The 24,341-nt window shown below is 44.8% G+C and overlaps 1 long non-coding RNA gene across 1 annotated transcript; it reads right to left on the minus strand.

The window, feature by feature from the left end:
• Positions 1 to 417: 417 nt before the first annotated feature.
• LOC113405379 lies at positions 418 to 22,918 on the minus strand. The gene is made up of 5 exons (XR_003369483.2): positions 22,780 to 22,918; positions 11,762 to 11,983; positions 6,715 to 6,837; positions 2,381 to 2,428; positions 418 to 524 (listed from the first exon to the last, which is right to left on the minus strand). It is a non-coding gene; the product is annotated as an uncharacterized LOC113405379 (long non-coding RNA).
• Positions 22,919 to 24,341: the final 1,423 nt, after the last annotated feature.

Genomic DNA, 24,341 nt, shown 5'->3' on the forward strand with positions numbered 1-24,341 from the left:
CCTCCCTTCTCTTCCTGCACAGCACCTCCTGTTGCAGCAATCTCTCCATCTCTAAAGGAAGCTACAACCTAGCTTCCCACACTGGGCTCAAATGATGTGCTACGAAGTACTAACATTTGCTTTCTAGCTTACTCGGTGCTTTATATGCACTTTGTATTCTAAATCTCAGAGCATACCATATCACATAAGTGTGCTCTGAGATTTAAAATACATTACCAAGAGTAGCAGTGAAAGAGATAGGAGGCTGTGAGCATCCAAACACCAGAGCTCAGCACAAGCAGCTGAACTCTAATTTCCTTTAACAGGAGCAGGAAGGGACACTAAAGATTTTGGGTGAAACTGAAAAAGGATGAAGAAAGGCAAAGACGGTTTGATGAAAAGATGAAGGGCAAATATACTACTTCTTACCTTCAGACACAGTTGTTTCTTATTCTTGCCCAATAGGAGAAAGTTATTTTTTGATCGCTGGGTCATGGTCACCAAATTTTTACAACGTTTTTTAGTGCTGTTTCTGGCCACCAGAGCTAAAGTATAAATTTAAAATACCGACTCATTTTTTCTGAATTGAAACATAACTCGAAAATCTTCTGAAGAGGCAATATTCAATTTTCAGTGCATACTGATAGACACAAGAATAGCAACATGCCTAAGCACTCATGATATTGACCACCTTTGTAAAGTACTTTGGGATCTACTATATAACAACCATGGCTTTAAATCCTCCTTCTAAAAGTGAATGTTGTGTACACCATGTATTCTGAGTCATATTCATGGGATGGTTGGATTGACTCCTATTTGAAATGACATTCTCTAAATAGCATAAAATCGAGGGAAACAATAGGGCAGTGCGAAGTTTTAACTAATTCTAACAGAAGTAGGTGAAAAATATCCATTTCTGTTGGCCATCTCAAGACCAAACACAAGGTTTAGGTTAAAAAACTGGGAAAACTAATAAGTAAGGATCATAAGCAGAAACGATATGAACCAAGAATACCTTCTACCAATTTATATGAAATGGTAGACTGAAATGAGGATTATTGATTGGCTAGCTGCAGGAATTACCAAATAGGGGTCCCACAAATAATAAAGTTCTTACTTTAAAAGGAATTCCAATAGTAAATAGAGTATGGCTAAGTCCAACCAGGTCAGGCAATATTTTTTCTGTTTAGAATATGTCTGTCCCCATAGTATCTGAATGCCTTTACAAGACAGTGCAATTAAAGAGATTTTTTTGTTGTTATTCTGGAGAGCTTTGTACTCTTTAAAAACCAGTTGGAGTTAATGGACCAAATTCATCCTTTGTGTCATCCAATGAACCTCCGACTGGCTGGTGTGCACTCTGTGGGAGACCCCTGGAAGGAATTATGTCTGAGTCAGGCTTCTGGGTATTCTAACTACATGGAATCCCTCTAAAATCCTTGGTAGAATGTGGGGCACATTCTAGCACAGTCTATTTATATGCAAGTAAATCTAAATAAAGATAATGGCATTTAGATGGACTAAGTCTGCAAGAAGAAGGTATAAAGTACACCATTTAGGTGTGCCTCAGCAGGTAAATTATACTAATTTGAAATCTGGGAGGATATCTGAAGTAACGTGCAAGATATTTCAAGTTCTTTATCCTTGTGTTATATACCCTTTCACTCAATGGGCCAAATTCAGAAGTGATGTGCAAACTGCACATCAGTGAGTGCATCTGCATATAAGGGAGCCATAAGACTGTAATTCACAGTCCAACAAGCCAAAAGAGAGGAATATAGCAATAAAAGCAGCTGAAAGGAGAATGTAAGTTAAAGGAAGCCATCTCCTGCTTTGATCCTCACTTTACACCTTCTTCCAGCTGCCCAAATGTTTGAAACACCACCTAAGATTCCCATACACATTGGTATTCTGGTGTAAGTAGATTGTAGGGAGTCTAATTTATATATCACCTTTGAATATGTTTGAAGTGGTCTACTGAAGCTTGAGCATGAGCTTGGAAGCCAAGAACTTGTTGTAAATATAGCACTGCCTCATTGAACATTGGAATTAAACAAATCATTCAAACTCTCTAAGCCCATCTATAAAGTGGGTTTAATAAGACTTCCCTACCTAACAAGCATTTTTTGATAACTAATATTTGTATAGTGCTATATAAATGCTAAATATTATTAACGTTCTGAATATTAATATCAGTCTTAGCGGTGCTTTGATACTACAGTGATGAGCATTATAGAAAACCTTGAGATAGACAGGAATCTCTAAGATTAGCAACACTTTCTTGTTGCATTACTAACTTTCTGTACTTCCCTTAAAGGTCCATCAAAAACCCTTTCAAAACCAAACTCTGACATAAACAAATATAGTTTTGCTCTCTGAGCCACAGTAACCAAAATCTTACCACAATTATTCTGTTTGTTGCTTGTGAATATGTCTAACCATGCAATATCTAAAATATAAAAAATATTTTTGCAATTAAACATACATATGCCGCAAACTAAGAAGATTTTAAAAGTATTCTGCAAAAACGCAACATTCAGTTTTCCTGGAATATGCAGTAACAGCAATAGGCGTCATTTCCTTCTAAGTCTTGATCACTGTTTTGCATTCATATATACTTACAATGGCCTTATCAGCCACTTGCAGCAACTTGTAGGGTACGTGTAGATACACACGACAATGAAAGGCAGGCTGTGCCCACGCTGCAGTGTGTATCTGCATGCAGCAGTGAAAGGCTCTGGCAGGGAGAAGGCAGTGGGGAAAAGGCTCAGCAGTAGGGGGCTGCTGGCCTTTTCCCACTGCCTCCCCCTTGCCAGAGCCTTTTTCCATTGCTGGAGCATTTCATTGCAGTGGGGAAGGGCTCTGGCAGCAGGGAGGCAGTAGGGCACTATGTTGCTAAAAATAATGTAGAGGTGGGAGGCACTCCTTAGGCATATAGACAGCCATGTAGGGTGTATACCCTAAGGGTATGTCTACACTACAGGATTAATCCGAATTTAGATAATTCGAATTTGGGAAACAGGTTGTATAAATTCGATTGTGCGCAGCCACACTAAGCACCTTAATTCGGTTTTAAACCACATTAATTCGGTGGTGTGCGGCCACACTACCCCATTAACTTAAACACAGTAATTCGGTGGTGTGCGTCCACACTAACCCTAATTCGAATTAACAAAATCGATTTAGGCTCTACTCCGTTCGTCGAGGTGGAGTACAGAAATCGATTTAAAGGGCCCTTTAATTCGAATTAACTGGCTCTGTAGTGTGGACGGGTGAAGGGTTAATTCGGATTAAGGCAGCTAAATCCGAATTAAAGTCCTAGTGTAGACCAGGCCTAAGGTGCTGGTCTTTCTCTACTAGCTTAAGCAGTGCCTCACCATCTACACTGATGTTTATACCTGTTCTAGCTGGGCATGCAGTGTCTATACTCTACATGCTGCCTTAAGTGTAGGCCTACCTAAATGGAGTTGTGTACCATTTTTGTCCCGATAGCTGTAGTGGGGAGGAGGAGAGTATGACAATTGTATTTATTCATTGTCTTTTATAACAGAGAATAAATCCTTGAAGATAGAGGTCAGTAGTGCAGTGTGAGACTAATTTGAGTTTTAAGCACCAGTCTAGTAACAAAGGATCATGACTAAAACTAAGTAAACAGTAAATGGCTGTCCTGTTACTAACAAGGGGCCAAATTGTGACTAACTCTTATGTGAGTGTATAATGGTAGGAAGGTAGTTTGTGCTCCACCTTGCATTCCCCTCTCAGGGCGTGGCCAGAGTTGCAAACACTGTGCTCCTTCAGCTGTTCAGAGTTACAATCTTTGCACCAGCCCCTCCAAAAGTCTATGGCTCTCTCTCTCTGCAATGGCTGACCTGGTCAGCGTGGAGGGGAGCACATGCTGCTCCCTTCTCCAGCATGGTGCAGCAGGTTTGCTTCCTGTGAACTCTGATGCCTCTTCGAGCTTCTGTTGGGGTGGTGCAGCTCTAGTAGGCATTGTGGCGCTGTAGCTAGGAGACACACCTTCACCCTAACTACGCAGGGATTGCTGGCCAGCATCTGACAAATTGCTCACCAGATAATGGGAAACCCTCCCATACACATACATGCAAATTCATATTTAAAAACTAATTATGGGCCCCATTCTCCACAGCTTATTTCCTCACTGTAGAAACTCAAGTTCCAAATTGCAGAGTTTCCCTGGAATACTTCCCCTAACCCTATCTGTAGAAGAGTCCAGGAGTTCAGTGCTGTAAATCCACAGATGTCCCCAGTCAGGTTGGATCTTCAGCAATCCACTGGACCTGAATCCCTCCCCAGCTCCTTGCATGCCTTGACAGCACATCTTGACTGTCATGTTCTTCTTCAGCTGCCTCTAAATCCCCAACAATGGGGCCTTCCGCTGTTCAGAGATAGGATCAGATACAGGTCCTCAGCTGGAGTAAATGGACATAGCTCCCATGAGGGAGGAGTTATGCTCAGTGACACCAGGTAAGGTGCAGGCCCTCAGTCTGAAGTGTCTTGCACTGTATATGTCTCATAGGCGTGCGCAGCCCATTTCATTAGGGTGTGCACCCAGGGAGCCCCGCCCCTGCCCTGCCCTAGTCCTGCCCCATCCACTCCCTCCTACTTCCCGCCCCCTGACTTCCCCCTCAGAACTCCCAATCCCCCCTGCTCCTTGTCCCCTGACTACCCCCTCCTGGGACCCCTGCCCCTAACTGCCTCCTGGGACCCCTGCCCCTAACTGCCCCCAGGACCCCACCCCCTACCTAAGCCTCCCTGCTCCTTGTCCCCTGACTGCTCCCCTAGAACCCTACCCCCTACCTGTCCCCTGACTCCCCCGACCCTTATCCACACCCCTGCCCTCAGACAGACGCCCGGAACTCCCATGCCTATCCAACTGCTCCCCACCCCCGACAGGACCCCCAGAACTCCCGACCCAGCTCCCTGCCTCCCCCAACCCCTCTCCACACCCCTGCCTTCTGACAGCCGCCCCAGAACGCCTGAGTCATCCAACCCCCGCAGCTCCTTGTCCCCCAACCACCCCCTCCAGAGACCCCCCCCATTAACTGCCCCCCCCAGGACTCTCCTTGCTCCCTGTCCCCTGACCCCTATCCACCCCCCGCCCCCTGAAAGACTCTGGGACTCCTATGCCCCATCCAATCCCCCCTGCTCCCTGACTGCCCCCTCCAGAGACCCCTGCCCCTAACCCGCCCCCGGATCCCACCCCCTATCCAACCCACCCTGTCCCCTGACTGCCCCCCACCCCATATCCAACCCCCTGGCCCCGGACCCCTTACCATGAGATGAGGCTCCTAGCCTCCCCGCGGAGCCAAATACTGCCATGCGGGAGTGCGCAGCCCCGGCCCCCAGAGCACTGCACGTGCGGCAGCATGGCTCATGGGGAGGGGGAAGCATGTCTGACTCCCTGAGGAGCCCCAGCCCCAGAGCGCTGTGCACAGCGGCATGGCTCCAGGGGAGGGGGGAGCGTGTCTGACTCCCCGTGGAACCCCGGCCCCCAGAGCGCTGTGCGCGGCGGCATGGCTCCAGGGGCGGGGGGAGCATGTCTGCCTCACCGCGGAGCCAAATGCTGCCCCGCGGGAGCGCGCAACCCCGGCCCCCAGAGCGCTGCGTGCGCAGCAGCATGGCTCCAGGGGAGGGAGGAAGGCGGGGGAGGGGCCGGTGGCTTGCTGCACTCCGCCGGGCGCTCCAGCCCAGGAGCGTGGACCCTGCGGCTTGCCGCGCCAGGGAGTGGACCCATTTGCCCACCCCTGCATTAGGGTGTGCCTGGGCACACCCGGCACACCCCGTGCGCACGCCTATGATAGATCTGCAGTTCGAGGAGGGGAGGGCATACAGTGAAGAACAGCTTCCTCCCAACCTCATCCCAATTTAGGGTGACCAGATGTCCCGATTTTATAGTGACAGTCCTGATTTTTGGGTCTTTTTCTGATATAGGCTCCTGTCCCGATTTTTCACACTTGCTATCTGGTCACCCTATCCCAATTCTGGAACCCTGTGCGGTTCCCATTCCACACCTCTGCCATGATCTATGATTGTAAGTTCCTCTCTGTCCGTGGAAGTCGAGGGCAGCATTTAGCTCTATATTTAACCCCTCAAAACTGATAAACATTCAGGGAGAGGGTTGTTTTACCCTAGGAAAAAAATAAAATAAAAGGAGTCTTGAGTATTTACTGCTTTTAACCTGTGAAGCAGCTTAGAGGCACACATAGTGCAACCAGTGCTTTCACTCCCTTCAACACATTGTGGCTGCTCAACTCCATCATTATTTGTATTTTCTCCCTCTACCATTTCCTCCCCCAAAATGTCTAGCAGCTCGTCTTTGAATGCTAGCTGGGGTGTCATTTTTGTGCATTGATTAGAGAAGCCCAGTCACAGGTCAGGAAGGAGTTAAATATGGCTGCACCCCATAGCTTCTGTATCTCCTTTTATTTCTCTTTCCAAGTGATTGTTTCCCTTTCCACCTACTGGAATGCAAACATGCCTTTTACTCTAGTGGCCAGTAAACAAGATAACCTACTTTTCATTTAAAATTATACAGTACTTACTTTAAGCCTGTTATTGTTTTTGTTCTGTAACTACCAAAGATCATACTAGTGGGATCAAATGTTTCTAATGCCGATTGATAATACAGAGTAAGTGAAAGCAAGCACATGGAAATACATGGAAGTGTCCTGTAAGACAATATATATTATTTTGATATAGAAAGAGAAACTGTACCTTCAATGGATTGTGAATCCTCAATTGATATTTTACGATGGCCATGCTCGTCTAAATCAAAACGCAGAGTTTTTGAGTCCCTTGTCAGTATGTAACATTTCTTTCTGTCATAGTGTTGGTATGCTAGTCACAAATGAATTTCAGTTAGTTTTGCTGGTCACAGAAAAATAGAAAGGTTCCCTAAGAGAATGTTTCTATTGCAACCCCTGCAAAGTGGAAAAACTAAACAAGTCTTAAAATACAACCACAGGCAACATGAATGTAACAGCATGGGCTCAGGCAGCTATGCTTTTGGGTTTGGCTAAACTTCAGTCATCTTTTTTTGCCTTTGTAATGACAAAACCAAACCCAATGCTAACTTTAGTTTTGAATTTACCACCTGTAGGAAACATTTTATTAAGATGATGTTTAAAAAAAAAAAGTGTATGGTACAGAGTTTAGGCATAGAAGTTTCTGGTGATCAGGGAATAATGTACAGATTATCAAGGGGGTGTGAAGTTCGGTTTAAGATCGAGTGGTGTAAGGAATACATAATCTGCAATAGCCCCGATTGGGGGTAAAAGGTTAACGGTAGTAAAAGACAGAAATAGCTTGTCAGTAGGGGCTAAGCCCCACCAATAATGTCACACAACAGTACAGAACGGCTGATGTACCTCAGGGTGCAGTACCACCTGCAGCCATTGGGGGCTACTGGAGAGATTGGAGCTACTCCAATCCTGGAGGCTAAACCAGATAATGTTGGGAGACGTCTGGCCCTGCAGCATACAGGTTGCAAGGCAAAGGGGGAGGAGGCATAGAGCACAGAACACAAGTTTCTGTGGGGCTAGCCCCACAGAGGCAGAATACAGGACTGTTTTAGATGCTCCCTTCTGCCTCTGCTCCAGAGTTGCCAACTTTGGTTGGATGAATTCCTGGAGATTTTATCACATGATATAATCTTTAATTAAAGATTAATCTTTAATTCCTAGTAGGGAGAAATTAGTAATGGGGAAATTAAGTTTAGGTTTTGTAATGATCCAACCACTCCCAGGTTGGGTCGTTACAAAATCTAAACTTAATTTCCCCATTACTAATTTCTCCCTACTATTACTCACACCTTCTTGTCAACTGCCTGTAATGGGCCACTCTCTTACCACTTCAAAAGTTATTTTTCCTTCCTTGGTATCCTGCTGTTAATTGATTTATCTCATTAGACTGACCTCACACTTGGTAAAGCAATCCCCATCCTTTCGTGTATTTATACCTGCTCCTGTATTTTTCACTTCATGCATCTGATGAAGTCTTGGGCTCTAGCCCACAAAAGCTTATGCCCAAATAAATTTGTTAGTCTCTAAGGTGCCACAAGGACTCCTCGTTGCTATTCCTAAACAAAGTCCAACATGCACACTTCTTTCAGTCTCTCTTGTCATACCTTTTTTGGGGGGTATATTGATACTCAGCACATCAGACAAATGAGAATAATGTCCAAAAAGGAGAGTGCAAGCACTGATTGAAAATACTGGGGCCAATCCAATTAATCAATGGGAAAGTAGTTTTAAAATAGGTTTCCAATATAAAAACCCAAATTAAAAAGGGGTAGGGGTCTGTGAAGAGTTTGTGTACATACCTTAGAGCTCTATTGATGTTACAGTTGGTCTGTGGCTAGCACTTTCTCACCTTCTACTAAAGTAAGAAGTTTGTTTACTCAATACTTGCCAAGTCTATACTAAACACAGCTTCAAGACAGTCAGACATTTCATGACAGAGGCACTAAGTCTCACCTGTCCTGTATCATACCCTATACTGAATAGATCTTCAGTGCCATGAGACATCAGGAGAATGATATCTAATGTGTAGGGGGACCATGGCGTTGAATACGAGATGGGGTGAATTGAGCATCTTGGACTTGACTTAATGCTTTAGAATACAACAGGAAGGGGATGTTAAATTTTATCCAACTTAGTAACTTCAGAGCCAGCACAAGATGAAGAGTAAATGAGTACCATAAAGTAACATTGATTTTTCAGTGCTCTGGCCATGACATGAGACAAGTGAAGGAACAGGGTAGAAACAGGAAGCTTTCAGGGGATCCAGAAATGCAATGGGAGTTAACTAATTCTGTTGAGAATACTGAGCCGAATTCACCACTGCATTACTCCAATTATATATGGCTGTAACTATAATGAAACCTCTGTTTTTGCTGGAGTTTTGAAGGTACAATTGTTTCTGGGAACCTTTGCTGATGCTTCTACCCTCTTTGTTTAGGATAAACAGGAACTGAGTACACACATAGTGAATAAACAGACTAGGAAAGCATATGGTGAGTGCCTGCCTCCCTCACTTCTCTTCCCACGAGGAATTGACCTGCTCTAAACATTTCAAGTTCTACTTTTGGTGCTGGGACAGGTCTCAGGACACTGATATGGACAAGAAGTGCATTTAGGATTGTTGTTTTAGTGGTGAGCTTTGTTTTGGTATGTGTAGGGAAATGTTCATTGCTGAACCTGTCATTTTTAAGCTGCTCCAGATACTTAAATAGGATCTGGTCCAAGAGGTGAATATAGCTGTACTGCTTGGTAATAGTGACCATAATATAATTAAATTTAACATCCCTGTGGCGGGGAAGATACCTCAGCAGCCCAACACTGTAGCATTTAATTTCAGAAAGGGGAACTACACATAAAATGAGGAGGTTAGTTAAACAGAAATTACAAGGTACAGTACCAAAAGTGAAATCCCTGCAAGCTGCATGGAAACTTTTTAAAGACACCATAATACAGGCTCAACTTAAATGTATACCCCAAATTAAAAAACTTAGTAAGAGAACCAAAAATGTGCAACCGGGGCTAAACAAAGTAAAAGAAGCAGTGAGAAGCAAGAAGGTATCATTTTAAAAAGTGGAAGTTAAATCCTAGTGAGGAAAATAAAAAGGAGCATAAACTCTGGCAAATTAAGTGTAAAAATATAATTAAGAAGGCCAAAAAAAGAATTTGAACAGCTAGCCAAAGGCTCAAAAAGTAATAGAATTTTTTTTTATGTACATCAGAAGCAGGAAGCCTGCTAAACAACCAGTGGGGCTACTGGACAATCGAGATGCTAAAGGAGCACTCAAGGACAATAAGGTGGTTGTGGAGAAACTAAATAAATTCTTTGCATCAGTCTTCATGGCTGAGGATGTGAGGGAGATTCCCAAACCCAAACCATTCTTTTTAGGTGACAAATCTGAGGAACTGTCCCAGATTGAGGTGTCTTTAGAGGAGGTTTTGTCACAAATTGATAAACTAAACAATAATAAATCACCAGGACCAGATGGAATTCACACAAGAGTTCTGAAGGAATTCAAATGTGAAATTGCAGAACTACTAACTGTAGTCTGTAACCTATGATTTAAATCAGCGTTTGTACCAAATGACTGGAGGATAGCTAATGTGACGCCAATTTTTAAAAAGGGCTCTAGAGGTGATCCCGGCAATTACAGGCCGGAAAGCCTGACTTCAGTACCAGGCAAACTGGTTGATACTATAGTAAAGAACAAAATTGTCAGACACAGATGAATGTAATTTGTTGGGGAAGAGTCAACATGTTTTTTCTAAAGGGAAATCATGCCCCCAATCTACTAGAATTCTTTGAGGGGGTCAACAAGTATGTAGACAAGGGGGAGCCAGTGGATATAGTGTACTTAGATTTTCAGAAAGCCTGTGACAGGGTCCTTCAACAAAGGCTCTTAAGCAAAGTAAGATGTCATGGAATAAGAGAGAAGGTCCTCTAATGGATTGGTAACTGGTTAAAAGATAGGAAACAAATGGTAGGAATACATGGTCAGTTTTCAGAATGGAGAGAGGTAAATAGTGGTGTCCCCCAGGGGTCTGTACTGGACAAGTCCTATTCAACATATTCATAAATGATCTGGAAAAAGGGGTAAACAGTGAGGTGGCAAAATTTGCAGATACAAAATTACTCAAGATAGTTAAGTCCCAGGCAGACTGCGAAGAGCTACGAAAGGATCTCTCAAAACTGGGTGACTGAGCAACAAAATGGCAGATGAAATTCAGTGTTGATAAATGCAAAGTAATACACATTGGAAAACATAATCCCAACTATATATATAAAATGATGGGGTCTAAATTGGCTGTTACCACTCAAGAAAGATCTTGGTGTCATTGTGTATATTTCTCTGAAAACATCCACTCAATGTGCAGTGGCAGTCAAAAAAGCAAACAGAATGTTGGGAATCATTAAGAAAGGGATAGATAATAAGACATAAAATACTATATCGCCTTCATATAAATCCATGGTATGCCCACATCTTTAACACTGTGTGCAGATGTGGTCGCCGCATCTCAAAAAAGATATATTGGAATTGGAAAAGGTTCAGAAAAAGGCAACAAAAATTATTAGGGGTATAGAACGGCTTCCATATGAAGAGAGATTAATAAGACTGGGACTTTTCAGCTTAGAAAAGAGATGACTAAGGGAGGATATGATTGAGGTCTATAAAATCATGACTGGTGTGGAGAAAGTAAATAAGTAAGTGTTATTTACTCCTTCTCATAACACAAGAACTAGGGGTCACCAAATGAAATTAATAGGCAGCAGGTTTAAAACAAACAAAAGGAAGTATTTCTTTACACAACCTGTGGAACTCTTTGCCTGAGGATGTTGTGAAGGCCAAGACTATAAAAGGGTTAAAAAAAGAACTAGATAAATTCATGGAGATAGCCATTGATGGACCTATTAGCCAGGATGAGCAGGGATGGTGTCCCTAGCCTCTGTTACCAGAAGTTGGGAATGGGCGACAGGGGATGGATCACTTGATGATTACCTGTTCTGTTCATTACCTTTGGGGCACCTGGCATTGGCCACTGTTGGAAGACAGGATACTGTGCTGGATGGACCTTTAGTCTGAGCCAGTATGGCCGTTCTTATGTTTTTCTATGCTGAATGTCCTCCTCAACCTGTTTCCTGATGCCATTCAGCCCAGATTTCACTACTGAGTTCACTCCTGAATTTTGCTTTGCACATTACCTCTCTCAGGCACACGCTTTAGTTATAGTAAAGGAAAGTTTACCTTCACATTTACTTGATGATTTCTTTAGGTTTTGATTTTTACGCGTAGTTTCCTGGTCCATTGGTATCCGAGATGCAGTTGATTTTTTCTGTTTATTTTTACCCCACCCCATTTGTCGTTTTCTATTCTTCACCTCTGAAGGCTTTTGGAATCTTGAGCGCAATATCATTGTTGGAGACCCTGGAAAATCCTGGTAACCGGTCTTGAAGCTCTCTTCTAGTCCTAAATATAAATGATAGTTCAATCACAATACTTTGCATTACAGATTAGAACAAGTTTTTATTTTGCAACGATTGTTACCGTATTGACTTCTCAAGTCTTAACAATTCAGATAAAGAAGGTTAAATTCAGTAAATTGTTGCTTGCTTGTATTTTCTAAAGCCTTGTCTAAGAGCAAACACTGTGTTTTCCAATGATGTTGAAATACTGTTAAGCTGGTTAGCATAGGCTCCCCCCCCCAGCTAAAACAGAAAATTAACATGTCTTCAAACCAGCCTTGGCATTACCTGGGGAGCAGGAGACATTCGACCTCTACCCAAAACAATCTTAATTGTCAGAAAGGCCAAAATATATACAAAGTTATTCAGAGTTAAGTAGTGGAAGTGACAGTGATTGTGCTGTATACTGCCATCTCTGTCTGCTGAGTGTCATTTTTGTGACTAACAACACTGTTTAAAATAATCACCTCAATAGTAGGGGTGTCAAGCGATTAAAAAAATTAATTGTGATTAATTGCGCTGCTAAACAATAATAGAATACCATTTATTTAAATATTTTTGGATGTTTTCTACATTTTCAAATATATTGATTTCAATTACAACGCAGAATACAAAGTGTACAGTGCTCACTTTATATTTATTTTTTATTACAAATATTTGCACTGTAAAAAATAAAAGAAATAGTATTTTTCCGTTCACCTCATACAAGTACTGTAGTGCGATCTCTTTATCATGAAAGTTGAACTTACAAATGTAGAATTATGTACAAAAAAACCTGCATTCAAAAATAAAACAGTGTAAAACTTTAAAGCCTACAAGTCCACTCAGTCCTACTTCTTGTTCAGCCAATTACTAAGAGAAACAAGTTTGTTTACAATAACGGGAGATAATGCTGCCCACTTCTTAATTACAATGTCACTTGAAAGTGAGAACATTCGTTCGCATGGCACTGTTGTAGCTGGTGTCGCAAGATATTTATGTGCCAGATGCGCTAAAGATTCATGTGCCTCTTCATGATTTGGCCATCGTTCCAGAGGACACGCTTCCATGCTGATGATGCTCGTTAAAAAAATAATGCATTAATTAAATTTGTGACTGAACTCCTTGGGGGAGAATCGTATGTCTCCTACTCTGTTTTTACCTGCATTCTGCCATATATTTCATGTGATAGTCTCGAATGATGACCCAACACATGTTCATTTTAAGAACACTTTCACTGCAAATTTGACAGAATGCAAAGAAGATACCAATGTGAAATTTCTAAAGATAGTTACAGCACTCGACCCAAGATTTAAGAATCTGAAGTGCCTCCCAAAATCTGAGAGGGATGAGGTGTGAAGCATGCTTTCAGAAGTCTTAAAAGTGCAACACTCTGATGTGGAAACTACAGAACCCAAACCACCAAAAAAGAAAATCAGCCTTCTGCTGGTGGCATCTAAGGGTATGTCTACACTAAGAAATTAGGTCGATTTTATAGAAGTCGATTTTTAGAAATCAATTTTATACAGTCGATTGTGTATGTCCCCACTAAGCGCATTAAGTCGGCAGAGTGCGTCCTCACTACCGTGACTAGCATCGACTCACGGAGTGGTGCACTGTGGGAAGCTATCCCACAGTTCCCACAATCTCCGCTGCCCATTGGAATTCTGGGTTAAGCTCCCAATGCCTGATGGGGCAAAAACATTGTTGCGGGTGGTTTTGGGTTCATGTCGTCAGTCTCCCCTCCCTCCCTCCCTCCGTGAAAGTAACTTCAGACAATCATTTGCTGCCTTTTTTCCTGGTTTTCCCATGCAGACGCGATACCATGGCAAGCATGGAGCCCGCTTAGCTCACCGCTGCTATTGTGAGCATTGTAAACACCTCGTGTATTATACTGCAGTATGTGCAGAACCTGGCTAAGGGACGGCAGCACGAGGACAATTGTGAGGAGGACATGGACACAGACGTTCCTGAAAGCACAGGATGTGGCAATTGGGACATCATAGCGGCAGTGGGGCTGGTTGATACAGTGGGCCCGGCAAACAAGCACAGACTGGTGGGACCGCATAGTGTTGCAGGTATGGGATGATTCCCAGTGGCTACGAAACTTTCATATGCGTAAGGCCACTTTCCTGGAACTCTGTGAGTTGCTTTTCCCCACCCTGAAGCGCAGGAATACCAAGATGAGAGCTGCCTGACATTTGAGAAGCGAGTGGCAATAGCCCTGTGGAAGGTTGCAACACCTGACTGCTACCAGCCAGTCGGGAATCAATTTGGAGTGGGCAAATCTACTGTGGGGACTGCTGTGATTCAAGTAGCCAATGCAATCACTGACGTTCTGCTATCAAGGGTAGTGACTCTGGGAAATGTGCAGGTCATAGTGGATGGCTTTGCTGCAATGGGTTTCCCTAACTGTTGGGGGGCGATAGCTGGAACGCATATCCCTATCTTGGCACCGGACCACCTGGCCAACCAGTACGTAAACTGCAAGGGGTACTTCTCAATGGTGCTGCAAGCACTGGTGGATCACAAGGGACGTTTCACCGACATCAATGTGGGAAAAGTGCATGACGCTCGCATTTTTAGGAACTCCGGGCAGCTGCAAGAAGGGACTTACTTCCCAGACCAGAAAATAACCGTTGGGGATGTTGAAATGCCTATAGTTATCCTTGGAGACCCAGCCTACCCGTTGCTCCCATGGCTCATGAAGCCATACACAGGCAGCCTGGACAGTAGTAAGGAGCAGTTCAACTATAGGCTGAGTGTAGGGGAAAGGGTGCGGAAGATTGGCGAGGAGCTAAGTGGCGGACCGAGTATGTGACTGAATGCAGTGATGAGCTGCCAAAATATTAACAACCGGTTCCCTCCTCCTCACCCCACGAGGGGGTTGTGCCCCCCCCCGCGACTCCTGCCCCATCCAACCCCCCACGTTCCTTGATACCCCACCCCCAGGACCCCTGCCCCATCCACCCCCTTCCCTGTCCCCTAACTGCCCCCTGCAGCCCCATCCAACCCCTCCTCTCATTCCTGATGGCCCCCCAGGACCCCTGCCCCATCCAACCACCCCTTCTCCCACCCCCGGAACCCCTGGCCCTGACTGCCCCCCACCGCCCCATCCAACACCCCTGCTCCTTCCTGATTGCCCCCTCAGGATCCTTGCCCCCATTCAATTCCCCTGTTCCCTGCCCTCTGACCGCCCCGAGTCCCGACCCTAATTCACCCCCCGCCCTCTATCCAACACCCCCTCCCTGCTCCCTGCCCCCCTTACCGCGCTGCCTGGAGATGGGGGCCACACCGCCCGGAGTCGGTGCTGGGAGCTGCAAGCGCCAGGCCAGAGTTGGGGGCCGGGCCGGAGTCGCGGGCCGTTTCGGAGTCGGGGCCGGAGCCGTGGGCCTTCCCGGAGCCGGGGCCCAGGCCGGCACCGCTGGCCGGCCCGAAATCGGGGGCCGTCCCGGAGCCAGGGGCCAGGCCGGAGCCGACCCGGAGTCGGGGCTGGGGGCCGGGCCGGAGCTGCTGGCCGGGCCGAAGTCGGGGGTTGGAGCTGTAAGCCAACCACCCTCCCCACTTCGATCACAGCAGGCAAAGGAAATAAAGTCACTATTGTTTTTAAACCTTGCATCCTTTCTTTATTAATTAAAAAAAAGGGAGATAACTGCTAAGGTAGCCCAGGTGGGGTGGGAGAGGAGGGGAGGAGAGAAGGACAAGGTCACATTGCTTATTGTAGCCACACTACAAATCAAAACTGTTCGAATGACAGCCTTCTGTTGCTTGGGCCATTCTCTGGAGTGGAGTGACTGGGTGCATGGAGCCTCCTCCCCCACGTTCTTGGGCATCTGGGTGAGGAGGATATGGAACTTGGGGAGGAGGGCAGGCGGTTGTACAGTGGATGCAGCGGCAATCTGTGCTCTTGTTGGCTTTCCTGCAGCTCCACCAGACACCAGAACATGTCCGTTTGCTCCCACATTAGCCTCAGCATTGCATCCTGCCTCTTCTCATCACGCTCACTTAATGATTTCCTGGACTCTGCCACTGAATGCCTCCATGCATTAAGCAGTGCCCTATCAGTGCGGGAGGACTGCATGAGCTCGGAAAACATGTCATTGTGAGCGCGTTTTTTTCACCTTCTAATTTGTGATAACCTCAGGGACGGAGATGATGGGGGAGCGTAGAAACATTTGCACCTGTGGGGGGATAAAAAGGGAAAGTAAAATTGAAGATGATACATTTCTGAGAACAAAAGGGAGACTCTTTCACAGTGAATCAAGCAATTTACAGCAGACAGCACATGTGCTTTAGGTATAAGGTTGCATTTTGCCTTTTATATTGAGCGCCTGCCGGTATAGTGACACATCACACACGGCTGGGCAATAAAATTCAGTTTCCAGGCAGCCATGGTAAGCCAAAGGATATGCGGGTTTTGCTTCTAACGTCTTCATAACATGTGGGAATGTTTTCAAACTGCAGCACCCTCCTTTCCCATAGCAAGCAATGCCGGTTGGGTTTGCCATTTAAAAGGAGGTGCTGCGGTTTTCGGGTGGATGTGCAGCACACACCTCCCCTTCCCACCGTCCTGTAGCTATTCTCAGGGATGATCCCTTTTAGCCAAGCGCAAACAGCCCAGCATGAATGGGGTCCTTTTACTGTTCCCTTACAAAAATTCCCCTATTTCAACCAGGTGACCATGAATGATATCACTCTCCTGAGGCTAACACAGAAAGATATAGATCGAATGTTGCTTGAATGCAACCAAAACCCAGGACCATTTGCTGCCATGCTTTGTGCTGCAGTGATTCCAGACTACTTGCTACTGGCTTGGTGTGGTAAAGTGTCCTACCGTGGAGGACGAAATAAGTTAGCCCTCTCCAGAAACCTTCTGCAAAGGCTTTCAGAGTACCTCCAGGAGAGCTTCATGGAGATGTCCCTGGAGGATTCCCGCTCCATCCCCAGACATGTTAACAGACTTGTCCAGTAGCTGTACTGGCTGTGAATGCATCCCAAGTCTTTAGGGCAAATCAAACATTAAACACTATCTCTTTTAAACCCTGTACTGTACTTACAAATGTGCACTCCACCAGAGGTGTCTTCTCCGCCTTCAGGGTCGGGGATCCCGCCTTGGGAGGGTATTGGCTCCAGGGTGATGAAAAGGTCCTGGCTGCCGGGGAGAACGGATTCACAGCTTGCCTGCTGCGCATTCTCCTCCTCCTCCTCTTCCTCATCCACAAAATCCTCCTCCGTGTTGCGTGAGACTCCCCCCTTGCAGGTGTCCACAGACAGTGGTGGGGTGGTGGTAGGGTCCCCCCCTAGAATGCCATGCAGCTGATCATAGAAGTGGCATGTATGGGGCTCTGACCCAGAGTGACTGTTTGCCTCCTTTGTCTTTTGGTAGGCTTGCCTGAGCTCCTTGACTTTCACACAGCACTGCTGTGTGTCCCTGTTGTAGCCTCTGTCCATCATGCCCTGTGCGATTTTGGCATATATATTAGCATTTCTTCTTTTTGATCGGAGTTCTGCCTGCACAGATTCTTCTCCCCATACAGCAATCAGATCCAGTGTCTCCTGTTCGGTCCATGCTGGAACTCATTTGCGATTCTGGGGGGACTGCATGGTCACCTGTGCTGCTGACCAAACAGGAAATGAAATTCAAAAGTTCCCGGGGCTTTTCCTGTGTACCCGGCTAGTGCATCGGAGTGGAAAGTGCTGTCCAGAGCGGTCACATTGGAGCACTCTGGGATAGCTCCCAGAGGCCAATAACGTCGATTTGTGTCCGCACTACCCCAAATTTGACCCAGCAAGGTCGATTTTAGCACTACGCCCCTCGCCAAGGAGCAGTACAGAAGTCGATTTTAAGAGCCCTTTAGGTCGACGGAATGGGGTTGCTTGTGTAGATGCATTCATTATAAAATCGACCTAACGTGACTAAATTCGACCTAACCCTGTAGTGTAGACCAAGGCTAACTCAAAGGATGATGAAGATGAACATGCATTGGTCCACATTGTTTTGGATCATTATCTAGCAGAACCTATCATCAGCATGGACGCATGTCCTCTGGAAAGGTGGTTGAAGCATGAAGGGACATATGAATCTTTAGCGCATCTGGCACATAAATATCTTGCGACACCAGCTACAACAGTGCCACGCAAACACCTGTTCTCACTTTCAGGTGACATAATTAAGAAGTGGGTAGCATTATGTCCCGTAAATGTAAACAAACTTGTTTCTCTTAGCAATTGGCTGAAGAAGAAGTAGGACTGAGTGGACTTGTGGGCTCTAAATTTTTACATTGTTTTATTTTTGAGTGCAGGTTTTTTTGTACATAATTCTACATTTGTACGTTCAACTTTCATGATAAAGAGATTGCACTACAGTACTTGTATGAGGTGAACTGAAAAATACGATCTCTTTTGTTTATTATTTTTACAGTGCAAATATTTGTAATCAAAATAATATCAAGTGATCACTGTACACTTTGTATTCTGTGTTATAATTGAAATCGATATATTTGAAAAGAAGAAGTCCAAAGCAACCCCTCATTACAAGACAGACTGGGGCAAGATCCAATGTGGCCACATCCCCATGAACTTTCAAACTCCATTTTTTAAACTTTATTGATATTTTTGTGTTAGGTGCCGTGGCTCGTGCCTGAAATCCCAGCTACTTGGGAAGCCAAGACTGGCAGACCACTTGAGCTCAGGGGTTCTGGGCTGTGGTGTGCTATGCCGATCAAGCATCTGGTGCCACTGACAGCTTGGCCAGCGGGTGGCTGAAGGACAGGCTACAACAACACGAATGGCGTGTTGTGACTGGTGCTCTCTCTGTGAGGGCTGATGGCCCAATTGATCAAGATGAGGAGGTGATATTGTTTGTATATAAAATAAACATATAACTAAATGAAATACCATATAAATAACAAAATTCAATGTTCATTATTTGTAAAACCTGAAACAAAACAAACCCTGAACCCATAGTGGTGGTGCAGGGTATCAATTATTAAAGTGACTAAATAGATAAAATGAGAACATACCCTAGGAGTATCGGGGACTAATATATACTAAATTGCAAAAGTATGCAGTAGGGTCATGTGTGACCAGATATCCTCATTTTTTCCCAAGCGTTTCTATTAGATCAAGTCATTTTTTTCCATTGCTGCAACAGTAGAGCGCTCGTTAAGCCAGTCTATGTCTGAGAGAGGAATTGCAGATTTCCATGTTCTCAAATTAACTCTTTTGGCCACTAAAAATTTACTGCAACTTCTTAATGTTAACTGGTATTACCAATTCATCCCTAAAATATACAAGCTTGGAGAAGGAAAGATAGCAACAGTTAAAGTTTGAGAGAGCACTGAATATGGTGTTCCAGAACACATGCATTTTTTGGACAGATATAGAGGTTGTGTGAAAGATTGGCTTGTGACTGTTTGCATCTCAACATTCAATGTGTTGCCAGTTTAGCTTTAAGCCAATTTAGCTTTAAGCTTTAAGTCCAGTAGTGCCTGTTTAATATCTTGTTCTGGAAGAATTGCAAGGATAAAGAACTTGAAGTATCTTTCACATTATGCCAGATATTCTCCCATGTTTCTTTTGTTATGATAAGGCTACATTCTTTTTTCCATTTTTCTTTGAGACTGAGATTGAGAGGGTAATTGAGGGAGTAATGCAGAGTTGGGGTGGGGTCTGGGCAGTTGGGTTGCAGGGGACAGGCTCTGGGAGGGAGTTGGAGTGCAGGGGGATGGGCTGGGGCACAGGGTTGGGGTGCAGGAGGAGGGGCGGGGGTGGGCTCTGGAAGGGAGTTGGGGTGTGGGATTTGGGCTGGGACAGGCAGTTGGAGTGCAGAGGACAGGCTCTGGGAGGGAGTTAGGGTGTAGAGGACAGGCTGGGGCAGGAGGAGGGGGACGGGCTCTGGAATGGAGTTGGAGTGCAGGAGACGGGCTGGGGCAGGATTAAAAAAAGAACTAGATAAATTCATGGAGGATAGGTCCATTAATGGCTATTAGCCAGGATGAGCAGTAATGGTGTCCCTAGCCTCTGTATGCGAGAAGCTGGGAATGAGCGACAGGGCTTGATCACTTGATGATTACCTGTTCTGTTCAATCCCTCTGGGGCATCTGGCACTGGCCATTGTCGGAAGACAACATACTGGGCTAGATGGACCTTTGGTCTGACCCAGTAGGGCCATTCTTATGTTCTTATCTTTTATTTGACCAACTTTTGTTGGTCAAATAAAAGATAAGAAAACAAAAGTTGGTCAAATAAAAGATATTGCCTCACCCACCTTGTCTCTCTGCTTCAAACATATTAGCCTATGTATTTATGAGGCTTTTCAATCAGATTAAGTTAAGTCAATTGTATTAATGCAGTTGAAAATTTTCAAAACTGAAAATATGAGGAATGAGTTAATTACATACGATGCACTGTCATTGTTAGTGATCACATGGAAGCCAGTAGGATATTATAGTACAGTTAAACACTCATTTAAACTTGTTACAATACACTACTGCTATCTTGGGTTGCCCCCTCTAAATTTCTAAAGTGGGGTTCCAGACACAGTTTATTTTGTCTTCACAGCAATAATATTTCCACTTTCACATAGATATACAGTGTTAGCCTGCAAGGAGTAGGAGCTTAAAACTTTCCTGGGAATGTTTGACTGTCATACACGCCATATATGAGCAAAACAATGTTTCCGACCAATAACATTCACCCCCATTTCCAAATTATTAAACCATTCCACATAATTTATGCATTTAATTAAAATTTGCATTGCATCTGACTTTCCAAATAATCTTGTTAACTTGTGCTTATGAAGAAATTTACAAAAACAATACTCCTTAGTCACTAACATACTGGAGCTACTTACATCAGTTTACCCTTAGAATAGTTCCAACTGTTTTAATACACTTGAACTGTGGCTCCCAAACTTAGTTTTGGAGCCCCACTGTAATATGACAGGTTTCAGAGTAGCAGCCGTGTTAGTCTGTATCCGCAAAAAGAACAGGAGTACTTGTGGCACCTTAGAGACTAACAAATGCATCCGAAGAAGTGGGCTGTAGCTCACGAAAGCTTATGCTGTAATAAATTTGTTAGTCTCTAAGGTGCCACAAGTACCACTGTAATAGTGGCCCATACCATTCAGGACTCAAAAACTCATGATACTTATATTTCCCAACCTCCCTATCTAAGAAGGTAGCATCTGACTTTATGATGAGAAACTAGGACCCAGAGGTATTCCCTGAGGAGACAGCACACCTGCAACTAATTTTCAAAAGTAAATATATGAAGTGGACAGTCTCTTTGGAAATTTGCTGCTGTTGCTAAGAGAAAAAACTACTCCTAATTACTGAAGGACTGTTATAAATCCATGCACTTTTGTTTAATTGAGTTGTGAGCCTTGTTTAAATACACATCTGGAGGAACAGAAAGCTTCAGTGATGGAGCTTCACTTTTTGTTGGCTCTGTAGAATAAATAACCAACCCTTTTTCCCCCCAAAAAAACCAAAAAAACATTTTAACAACTGTAGTAAAAGGAGCTCTTGTTGATTGTGAGAAGGACTTTGGAACTGGACTTGCTCACCCCCCCCTTGAGACAGACTGACCGGCACACTCTTAACCCCATCTTCCCCACCACTATCACCAAGATATCCCCCTGCAGTTATCACCTTCTCTCCATTTTTCTATTTTCTGTCTCTTACTCCTGGCTTTTATTAGCCTTTGTATCTATTTTGTGTCTCTTTTCCTGTGTGATTTTTTTGGCCTTCTATTTTCTGTCACACTTCCCCCCCCCTTGTTATTTTGTTCTTTCTCCTCCTTCTTTTCTCCCCTCCCCCTTTCCCCCCAACACCCTCAGAGAGACCATGATGTACACACACACTACCTTAACCAGAAAACTATATACTGCTTAGGGTGGGAAGTCTGAGTCCATTGTTTGCTCCAGGAGTGGAAAAACCAACTGCTGCTGTTTTGTTTGTTTGTTTGAACAAACAAACAAAACAAAACAGCAGCAGTTGGTTTTTCCAACAAACAAACAAACAAACTGAGTATCAAGGGAGCAAAGAAGATTAACTTGGGCTGCTGAAGTGTTTGATCTTGCAGCCAAATAAATCTGAACAGATCCCATGACTGATTTCAACAGGGGTCATCCCAGAAGAAGAGAGTGTTAGAAGAATTTGCCTGATGCATTAGTCACATCTGCAGGAGCACATCTAGGGAGGGGGACAAGACAGATCCAGATTATGCAGCTTTCCTTATCCCCCCTAGAGTTCTCCTTTGCCCTGCCCTGCTTCCATTTCCCCAACACACAAAATGATACTATTTCTATTATAAACTAACATATAATACTGAATATTAAAGCAGAATTTAAAAGCCTTGGAACTCACTTCCAATGCAGCATGATCCAAATGTTATTTCAGTCTATATATAAAACCAAGGTAAGTTCATAACTAAATCTCTTCATGAGAAGGGACAAGCATTTTTCACTAAATGAGATTGAGGAGCAGTTTATACTCAAATTGAAAAATCCTATTTGGCAAAGGTGATCAGTAACTCCTTTGGGTTTGACGTAAGCCTTTAAATATTACAGTTAAACAATAGATTACTTAGAACCTATACCAACTTGAAGCACAGTCTTGATCAATTGAATTATCTTGCAGTTAGTTAATCTTTTAAATCCACCGGTTAAAAATGGGAAAGAAATTCAGATTGAAAAGGACACTTAAAATCATTTAAAAGCCAATTGTAGAATCATTTTTAGTTTCTAAACTTGCTGTCTGATAAAATCCTTTTAAGTGAAGCACTTGTAGAAACCTGTTGTAACCTATTCTTGCTTACCTTATTGTGCTGGCTAATGCCTTCGCTGCAGTAGTTTGGTTCAGAAATTGCTCAGTCACATCCAATTTATTCACTGAACATATGGCAGAGAGCCAGACCAAAAAAGAAAAAAGGTTGGATGTGGACGTAGTCCTTTCACAGGATGAAATCATGAATGCTTGCTGCAGTCCTACACCCACACAGCCACAAAAGTCCAACTAAATAGCCGTTGTGCAAGAGGACTCTATGGGGTTTGGACATGATCGAAACAGGCAATCTTTTCTACATTCCAATTATTCTAGATCTACCCAAATGATGGAAAGAAATGCCCAGTGATTTGCTAGTGCCAGACACTTTTCTCAAAGGGCCAGCTGCTAGAAATAAGACTTTCTTCCAGTAAGTATGAAAAGAAAAACACATGGGAAAACAAGGTCAATATTAGTAATGCAATTTGAGTAGCCTGTTAAACTTGGCAAACAGTTTTAGGACCCGATTCACAGCCTTTCAGTTGGTGAAAGAGTAATATAACAGGAGCATGGCCAACAGACCACCCACTTTATGAAAAAAAGGGGGAAAATAAGGGCCAAAAATCAAAACCTTAAGCACAAAAATACAGCATCTAAATATGGACAATTTGATTCTGATGTCTTGCCAGCTTTATGTTGGTGGAAGAGTTGGTCCACAAATGGTTAGGGTTGCCAACCCTCCCGGTTTCGCCGGGAATCTCCCGGAATCAGGCCCCATCTCCTGGAGGCTATTGAAGCCAAACTGGGAGATTTTAGGCTCCCTACCTGCCCTGGCCCTGCGCTGCTCCTGGAAGCGTTCGGCAAGTCCCTGCGGCTCCTGGGGTGGGACAGGGAGTCTCCGTCTGCGCCCTGAGTGCCGACTCCGCAGCTCCCATTGGCTGGGAACTGCAGCCAATGGAAGCTGCAGGGGCAGCACTTGTGGGTGCGGGCAGCATGCAGAGCCCTCTCCCAAGGGGCCACAGGGAGGTGCCGGCCGCTTCCAAGAGCAGTGCAGGGCCAGGGCAGGCAGGGGGGCTGCGTTAGGCCCGCTGTGCTGCCACCCAAGGTAAGTGCATCCCGGCCAGATCCCACACCCTTCATCCCCTCCTGCCCCCCAACCTGCTGTCCCAGCCCTGAGCCCCCTTCCAGAGCCAGCACCCCAAACTCCCTCCCACACCCCCTGCCCCAGCCCTGAGCCCCCTCCAGCACCCAAACTCCCTCCCAGAGCCTGCACCCTTCATCCCCTCCCACACCCCAATCCCTTGCCCCCCCAGCCCTGAGCCCCCTCCAGCACCCAAACTCCCTCCCAGACCTTACACTCCACACTCCCTCCTGTACTGCAATCTCCTGCCCCAGGCTCAGCCCGGAGCCCCTTCCCATACTCCAAACCCCTCGGCCCCAGCCCAGAACCCGCACCCCCTCCCACACCCGAACCCGCTGCCCCAGCCCGGTGAAAGTGAATGAGGATGTGGGAGAGTGAGCAATGGAGGGAGGGGGGATGGAGTGAGTGGGGCAGGGCCTCAGAGAAGAGGCAGGGTGGGGGCAGGAGGTGCGGCAAGGGTGTTTGGGTATTGTCTA

Source organism: Terrapene carolina, unplaced genomic scaffold (genome assembly GCF_002925995.2).
Source record: "Terrapene carolina triunguis isolate 2854851 unplaced genomic scaffold, T_m_triunguis-2.0 Scaffold35098, whole genome shotgun sequence".
In the NCBI taxonomy this organism is placed as follows: domain Eukaryota; kingdom Metazoa; phylum Chordata; order Testudines; family Emydidae; genus Terrapene; species Terrapene triunguis.